Genomic DNA, 9,516 nt, shown 5'->3' with positions numbered 1-9,516 from the left:
CTTCAGACCTATATCAGGCTGAACTTTTTTCTAGAGTGTTTGGCTCCCCACCACCCCACTCCGAAGATTCAGCATAGCTGCCTATGGTGCTTGTGTTTTATGTAAACAAATGGTTTTTCATATATCAAATTGATGTTAAATTATAAAATCTACCTGTGTATGTTTTACAGAGACCTCTGTTGAATCTACAAAGATGGACAAGTGCGACTTTGTCAAGATTGATTGATTAAGTGCTGTCAAGTCGGTGTCAACTCTTAGCAACCACATAGATAGAGTCTCTCCAGGATGATCTGTCTTCAGCTTGGCCTTTTAGGTCTCTCAGTGCTGCATTCATTGCTGTCGTAATCGAGTCCATCCACATTGCTGCTGATCATCCTCTTCTTCTTTTTCCTTCAGCTTTTCCCAGCATTATGGACTTTTCAAGGGAGATGGATCTTTACATAATGTGTCCAAAGTATTATAGTTTGAGCCTGGTCATTTGTGCCTCAAGTGAAAATTATGGATTGATTTGTTCTATTATCCGTTTGTTTTCCTGGCTGTCCATGGTATCCTCAAAAGTCTTCTCCAGCACCAAAGTTCAAAAGCGTCAATGCTTTTTCTATCTTGCTTCTTCAAAGTCCAGCTTTCTCATCCATAGAGTGTCACAGGAAAAACCGTGGTTTGAACGCTTCTAATCTTTCTAGGTATAAACACGTCACAGCATCTAAATATCCTTTTCAAGGCCTTCATTGCATCCCTACCAAGTGCTAGTCTTGGCATATTTCTTGACTGCTGGATCCTTTACTGTTGATGGTTGATCCTAAAAGGCAGAAGCTATCCACCACTTCAGGGTCTTCATTATCAATTCTGAGGCTGGTTGCAGTACCCATTGTCATTAGTTTAGTCATAGTCCCATTTTCTCATCGTGCTCCTTGACCTTCATTACTAGAGCTTGCAGATCACCCACATTCTCAAAGCCATGCTCATCTTCTTCTCAGTATATGTTCAGCATATATACTCATCTTTACCTTTAGTCATAGTCCCATTTTCTCATCGTGCTCCTTGACCTTCATTACTAGAGCTTGCAGATCACCCACATTCTCAAAGCCATGCTCATCTTCTTCTCAGTATATGTTCAGCATATGAATAAAGAGGGAGAAAGTATACAGCCTTGTCTTACTCCTTTGCCGATTTGGAACCAGTCTGTTTCACCATGTTCCATCTGGACTGTGGCTTCATGTCCTGCGTATAGGTTTCTCATAAGAACAATGAAATGTTCTGGGACATCAATTTTCCTAAGGATATTCCACAACTTGTCATGGTCAACACAATCAAATGCTTTTCCTGTAGTCAATAAAGCACATATTGACTCCTTTTTGATATTCTTTGGCTTTCTCAATTATCCAGCGTGTATCAGCAATGATGTCTCTTGTTCCTCAGCCTTTTCTGAAACCAGCTTGAACATCCGGCATTTCCCTTTCCACGTAGGGCTCTAATCTGCATTGGATGATCCTGAGCATTATTTTGCTAGCATGTGAAAATAAGGATATTTTGCAATGGTTTGCACAATCTGTTGAGTCTCCTTTCTTTGGTATGCATATGTAGACTACCTCTTCCAATCTGTTGGCCACTGTGCCATTCTCCAAATTTGCTGGCATAGTTTGGTTAGAGCCTTGACTGATTCTTCTTCTGTTGCCTGCCATATTTCTGTAGCTATTCCATCAATTCCTGTAGCCTTCTGACTTGGTAATGACCAAGTCGGAAGTATAGTACTGTCAATATAGTCAATATAGTACTGGCTTTATTCATGTTATTAACCATAAAAATGGATTTGAACTTTTACAGTGGAGGAAGCCTGTAAGAGCACATGTTAAGCTTGGCTAAGATTACAGAAAACTATTGGCTTTGCTTTGTGGAATTCACACCTCTGCATTTGCAGCCAACATCTAATATTTAATAGATGACCTACCTTGGAAGTATTTCATCCCTCACCATACTCTGTGATACTAAGAAAAGTTTACAGAGGGAGACCTGCACTGAAGAGACTTTAGCAGTTTAAGAGAATTTCCTTTGCTACTTTTGCTATGTATAAATGAATGATATCTGTTGTTTCAACAATGTTTTCACTTTCTCTGCTCAGCCATCTGCTCTTCCCATTCAGTCCTTCAATGGCAAATGCTGCATACTATATCAGATGCATTTCCAAGGCAACAGTGTGATGGCATAAATACCGTCTGATGATTTCATGAGGCTGAATTGGAGAGAGGAAAAATGTCTTGCTGAAACAAACATTTGGAATGAAATATAATCAAGTGAACACACACACACACACAAACACACACACACACACACACACACACACACAAAATCTTCCAGGCCCCCTTTAAAAGGAGGACTCCTCTCTATATGAGGTCTTACAGACTTAAAATGTATGTGGGGGGGGCTTTATTGACAGTCCCATCCTTACCATGAGTATGATCTATCCAAAAGTATAGCATTTCCAAGTCCAATTGATTGCAATGGGAGCATTAGAATCAGTTGGACTGTAGATTTTGTTCCATGTTTGCTCCATGATCATTGTTCACATACCACTTATAAGAATCCAGTGTGGTGTAGAGGATAAAATGTGTGGTGTGGTGCACAGTTTAAGCTCCTCCTGCTCATCCATGATGTTTATGGAATGGTCTTGGACAAGTCGCCATCTCTCAACCTTACCTATTGACTTAACAGGATTATTGTGAGAATACAATTGAAGGAAACCCCAGATATACTGCTCTTGGTGAGATAAGTATGTAATAAATAAATGATGCCACTAGACAAGTATGCTTGGGATGGTATCTTAAAATTCAGACAGGGTTGCTAGTTAGGATTATCTAATCCTCATTTTATTCTTCAAGCGTAACATCACTTCCTCTGTATATGGATATGTTTGTTACTTTATATAGAACTATCAATACACAGTAATATAAGCAAAAATGATCTAGGGATGTGCATGGAAATCTTCGGCACCAGCGGGGGTAGCGCTGTAAGGGCAGGGGAGTGTGTACTCACCCCTCCCGCCACATTTCCCCCGCCGGCACATTGGTTTTTTTAAGCCCCTCGGTGCGGCAGCGTTCTTCCCTGCCTCCCTGTTTGCCCCGTCAGCTGGAAGTGGCCGGAAGTCGCGAGTGCGTGTGTGCCTGTTGCGCGCGTGCGCCCTTCTGCCATGTGTGTGCGCGCGCACGATGGGCACACGACACGCGCACTCGTTACTTCTGGCCACTTCCGGCCACTTCCGGCCGACGGGGCAAATGGGGCGGCAGGGAGGAACGCTGCCGCCCCAAGGGGCTTAAAAAAAACAATGCACCGGTGGGGAAAATGCAGCGGGAGGGGTGATTACGCCCTCCCCCGCCCTTAAAGCGCTACCCCTGCCGGCGCCGAAACACCGAACCCACCCCCAGTGCCGAAACGTTTCGGAGGCCTTCATAATGGCCTCCGAAACGTTTCGGGCACATGCCCAAAATGATCCATGTTCTGAGTATTTTATCCATGTCCATCAACACTCCTGCTTTATTGCCCTTTATTCATGATCAAGCATGCAGTTATGAATCCTGGAATTGTGACTAGGGAAGTGCATGAATCATGATTCATGCATTGATTTGAAGTGGAATTGGAGCACCTTTAAGAGTGAGGAGACCAGGTTTCCACCTTCTCCTCTGTCACTCACTGTAGCTTCCTGCTGTGGAGTTTCACTCCCCAGCACCTCTCAGAGGCATGCACATGACCTCTGTGCATGTGTGTGGCAGCCATTTGCATGGTCAGCAACCATGCAGAGGCCATGTGAGTGCATGCCACCACTGCATGAAGGGTGCTGGGGAGCATGAGGCTGGAGCAGGAACCTGCGGTGAGCAGTGGAGGAGCAGGTACAAACCTGGTCTCTTTGCTCTTAAAGGTGCTCCAACTCCACTTTGATCAGTGTATGACATCCCTAATTGTGACATGTCATGGGAAATATGCATACATTTAGGGCTGAATATATGTCTTCCTTAAATAAAAAGGTAGGGGCTACCTAAGGCCATATTGCAAGGGCAACAAATGGAGCACTGATGGAAGAAATCTTGCAATGAATTAGATGGAACATAAACTAGAGCCCATCCTTAGATCTATTCTATGAGGTGCTTTGTCACCCTTGTGTTGGCCTCAGTGCCATACAGTCAACCTTTTTTCAGGTGGTGAAGGGTTGTCTATAACTTGGCCCTTAGTGGGTGCAGTTGCAGTCCTCAACAACCTTCTGTGACCAATTTGCTAAGCATGTTGTTGATAAAATCTCTCACATCCATTACAGTTTATATTCCAAGAATATAGTGGTCAGCATGGCAGCTCCTAGAGCTCCCACTTCTCAGATTTCATTGGATTTAATTTAGTTCGCTTTACCTGAAGATATGGACAGGACACTTGGAACTCTGTGACTAGACATGTGTGCACTCAACACATACTAATCCTAGCTTAATGAAACAGCAAGGTCAGGAAGGATCAAGTGCATAAGTAGCAAATGTATCAATGCCTTGCTGAGGGAGGGGGATATTCCAATGGTGCTGAAAGAGGTGGTGGTCCATTCTTGATTTTTTAAAAAGAAATTTGCTACATCACTCTGCTCATAACTATTGCACTGCATCTCCAGTAGGGTTGGGAAGGACTCCTGCCTGAAACCTTGGAGAGCTACTACCACTGCCAATCAGTGTAGACACTACTGAGCTAGATGGACCAATGGTCTGACTTGGTATAAGGCAGCTACCTATGTAACTATCTCATGTTTGGGCCACATCTTATTAATGGGCCAGTCCCACACGTGGTGACATTCCAGCTCCAAGTTTTCCTTGATAAGACCAATTATCTGGAACAATTCAGTCAGGTTTTTCATCAGACTTTGGGAATTAAACTTCCTTGGTCACCCTGGATGTGTGAACAACATGCATCAGTGAATGAATAGTGGATGTGTGTGATCCTGTTGGTTCTCCTGGACCTCTCAGTGTCCACTTGGAGCAGGGTGAATACTTGGAGCAGGGTCTTCTATACAGCATCCACTTGGAGCAGGATCTTCTATACATTTAGCATCTTGAGCTCTGTATGCTATGACTGTAAATTGTGTTTGAATAAATATATCCTGGGGTAATTGTTTTCCATTTTAAGGGAAGGGATAGACACCAGCTATAGAAAAATTGGCCAGGATATAGTAGCAGACTTGTCTAGTAATCATTCTGCAAACTACAAGACCCTGTTCACATGGATTTTATTTTTGGAATGGGGAAGAGAAATAGATGGAATCTGCTCATTCTCGTTTAAAAATTGAAGTGGCTGTGGAGAAAATGACATTTGTAAGTTGCCTTAGCAAGAGTTTGGGGCCTGAAAATGCATTTTGCACTGAATTGACTGGGCTTATTCTCAGAAGGGTTAAATGAGATAGTGTTGAGCTGCACTGGCAGCTATACGCTCAAGCATATTGAGATCCCCAGAATTACTAGCCCAGTATTAGATGCAGCAGGAAATGGGTCTGGAGAGGGGAGGGAATCCCTTATGCAGATACACTCATGTGCACAGGAGCAAGCTTTCGAAGGAAACCCCTAAGACACAATTAAGAAGAATAAGTAATGAAAGACTGGATCCCATTCATGCTCCATCTGACAAAGATAATTGTCAGCACAAATGTGCCGCTAAATAAATTCCACTTTCTACATACTGAGAAAATAACACAGCTGAAGTGCCAAACACAATATAAACGCATACAGGTACAGTCACTACTGGGCAAAACATAATCCATCAGGATACTATTTTCTTGTGCCCTTTTCTGTTAAAGTCTCCAACCCGTCATTCTTTCAAATTTAAGTAAATATCTTACATAGCTTACAAGATTAGCATTTTAAAAACTGGATTGAACTTTAATTGAAAGTTATTTTAAAAACAGACATTCAGTGATGCATATTGTTTTACCTCTTTCTTGAAGCATAGAATTTTATTTATATCCTTTTGCATATGGATCATGATTTGATTTTCAGGGCTGCGCCATCTACATATCTTTTACTTGCAACGACTAAGCCCAGAGACACCTTCAGCAAGACTGTATTACATTAAAATAGTTAGTATTTTGTGCATGCAATGTACCTCACTAGTACACAAAGCAGGCATCCCACCTCATGACTTTCAGAGGTTGACCATCATAGTTAATCACAATCATATAATAGTTGTGTGTCATGCATATCTTTATCCTTATCAATTAACTGCAACAGAAGTTCAAATCACTGTAGAGGCATATTGTCCTTACCGTATTCCTATATTGTATTTGTTGGATGCTCATAACAAGACAAATTAGTTATATATTTTGATAGCCAAGTGAATAGCCTTGGGTGTCCACTTATTCCCTGAAACTCTGGCTATTCGAACTGGGACAAGTCAAAATAGTCATTCAGTTTAAGAAAGTAGTCTTTACAACCTGTCCAGCCAGATGGAATGCATAGTTTTCCTAGAAGTTCCAAGAGGGCTGGAAATGAAGGCTGACAGGTGAGTCTAGTTCTGCTCTATGGGCCACTAAACAGGAGACTTGAGGAGAAGCTTGGCCTTGTGTGCTCAGAATGAGTTGAGTGGAGAGAAATCTATCTGGGCTGATCTGACTTTCATCTAAGGCTGTTTGTGCTTGCCCCTATACTAGAGGTAGGCAAGCTTGGTTCTCCAGCAGTGTTCCTTCTAAGCAGTGGCTCCCAACCTGGATTCCTTCAGATGTTGCTAAACTACAACTACCAGCATCTTCAGCCATAATAAATTGTAGCTGGGGATGCTGGGAGTTGTAGTGCAGCAACATCCAGAGGAACCCAGGTTGGGAATCACTACTTCTAAGGCTTGCACATGGGGACACACGTGCCTACATTTTTTGATGTCCACTCAGTTAATTTAGATCCTGCTCAGGTTTAATCAGGAAGGCCACACTCAGAACAAACGTGCACATACACTGCTTTGATACTGCCGCACAGAACAAAACTCATTCTGCACATAGATGGAAAAAGTAAGGGGGAACACTGCCTCCAGCTGTTGCTGAACTACAACTCCCATCATCTCCAGCTGCGATTTATTGTGATGGCATTGCACATTCAGAAGTGCAGGAGCTCTCCATGACAGCCCCCATGGCCATGCCCACCCCAACAGCCAGAGAGGCCAAGAAGTACCGGTACTCCCTGGCTGTCCCCGCTCCACTACACCCCCGTCAGCAACAGCTGAAGAGCCAGGCTTGCCTACGCCTGCTCTGTGCGCATTGTGTTCCTTTTCCCTATAAATGTTTAAATGAACTTTTAAAAAAAGAAATAAAGACACCATCAATATCCAGTGTTCTTCTTCCTAAAACTGATCTTGCAAAGGCAACTCTCAGTTTCCTAATGCTCAAGGAAAGGAGGAGAATGAACCAAAGGGGATGTGCTTATATTATTACTGAAGAAGTCCAAGTACTCTGTGAAGGTATTGGGGGAAAGATCAGAGAGATTGCAAAAAGCTGAAATACTGAAGAAAATGAAAGATATCAGTAAGATTAAGAGAAGATTATACTAACATACTCTACAGAAGTATAATCAGTCTTGGACTTAATAATCCAATACCCCTGACTACAGTGCCAAAACAAAAAGTATCGAAGCTTGAAGTATCAATATAAAAGAGCATTTATGGATATAATGACTTGTGACTGTAACTTCCTGTGGTTGAAATACAGAGGACAAAAGAGTTTATTCATGGTTTCATCCAATATCAAAGTCTAGATTGTTCATGGAAAGAAAATTAGAAGTCTCAGAAACAGCTTCAATGAGGCCATCAGTGGCCTTTTCAGAGAGAAAGAGGGAGACCAGCTTCAGAGAGCTGAGCATCAGCTAAGAGCCTACAAAAGCTTTCAAGAGTCCAGGGGAAATGCTGAAGGTAATTGTATGGTTCGGGAGACACAATAATTCAGAAGAGTCACTGTCAGTCACCATAGATGTAATTGTTTATGTAGCATGCTACCCAACTGGGCCTGCAAAACCCACAGGATGAACTCTGTTTCATTCTGGGTTTTTTGGCCACAAGTGGCAAAATTCCATGGAAAGCTCATTGGCCACGTACATTTTTCCTGCACTTGAAATTACAGCTGTAAAGCTACTGAAACACTTTGATATATTTGTGCAAGCATATTTCACTCAAGGCTGCACCTCATATAGAGGTAAACATAATCTGGCCATAGTTATTTATTCTTTGCTAACATCAGGGTTTGGTTACTTTCAGGGATGTAACTATAATTGAGCCGATGGGGACCAGCTCTTAAGGGGGCCCCAGCTCCACCCTTCCCTATTTTCTTCATTATCTCCCATACTTTGAGGGGCTGCCGGGGAAAGGGGCAAACACAGGCCTCCGCTCCCCTAGTTATGCCCCTGATTACTCTACTGCAATCTGCATAAGACTGCCTATGAAAACTGCTGAGAAATTTCAATCCGTTCTGAAGACATCAATTAAACTGCTGAATAAACATCTAGAAATGAAAACATCTCACCAGCACATTAATAACTCCACTATCTGTTCTTGTGCATAATTCCAAAGGGTTGTTTTGACCATTAGAACCATATAATACCAACAGCTGTAAAGCCTCAGGCTGGCCACCCCTGCCCTAGACAGTTTAGGACTAGGATATCTGATGACTGCCTGCTCCTATTCAGTTTGTCATTGGAGGCCTGGCTTGGGTGTCCCCACTTTCTGAGGGGAGGTGAACAATTAGCAGGGACAGGCCTCCTTGGGAGTGGCACTCTCCACTTATCTGCTGGTGCTAAAGCTGATGGCTTTTAAATTTCAGATGAAAACATTTTTATCTTTCTGAGCTTACAACGCCTTTTGATGCTTGTGGTGGTTCCTGTGGATTTTATTGCTGCTTTTAATTATGACTGTATGCCATTGTTTTATTGCTGTTTTATTGTGACAACATTTTAGTTTTTTTAAAATGATGTTACCTTGAAAATGTAGTTGAAATGTTACCTTGAAAATGTTATATTGAAAGGTGTGTAGAAATATTAGTGTGCGAGGGAGGTGGAAATAAAAAGAAAGCTTAAAGGAGATGGTTTGGTGAGAAAGGGCCAAATTATTTAAAGAATACAGATGGTGTAGCATCTATGGGTTCATATTAAGGCTGCCAAAAGGTTAAAGAATTTCAGTTGATTAATCATCTGCCTTTCAACCAATTAATTTAAGTAAATGTGTATACTATGAAGATCTCAGTATTGGTACCTTTTCTGAGATACCGAATGAAGCGTGAAATGATTCACAATTAAATAAATGGAAGCTAACACTTATAGTTAGAAGGAAAAATATTATGTTCTATTCCAATCCCTTCTACCACAACATAGTTCCAGTACAACAGTCTCAAAAAATAAACAAAGCTGCTCTTAACTCGTAGCCCTACTGAATAACATTTGCTAGCACTGTTAAAGTTAGACCCCACCAATTAATAAAGTAATTAAATCTTGCAGCCCTAGTTAAAACATTGTGAGAATGCAGCTGCCATGA

The sequence above is a fragment of the Hemicordylus capensis genome, chromosome 3, assembly GCF_027244095.1.
Source record: "Hemicordylus capensis ecotype Gifberg chromosome 3, rHemCap1.1.pri, whole genome shotgun sequence".
Classification (NCBI taxonomy): Eukaryota; Metazoa; Chordata; class Lepidosauria; order Squamata; family Cordylidae; genus Hemicordylus; species Hemicordylus capensis.
This window is presented reverse-complemented; position numbering follows the sequence as displayed.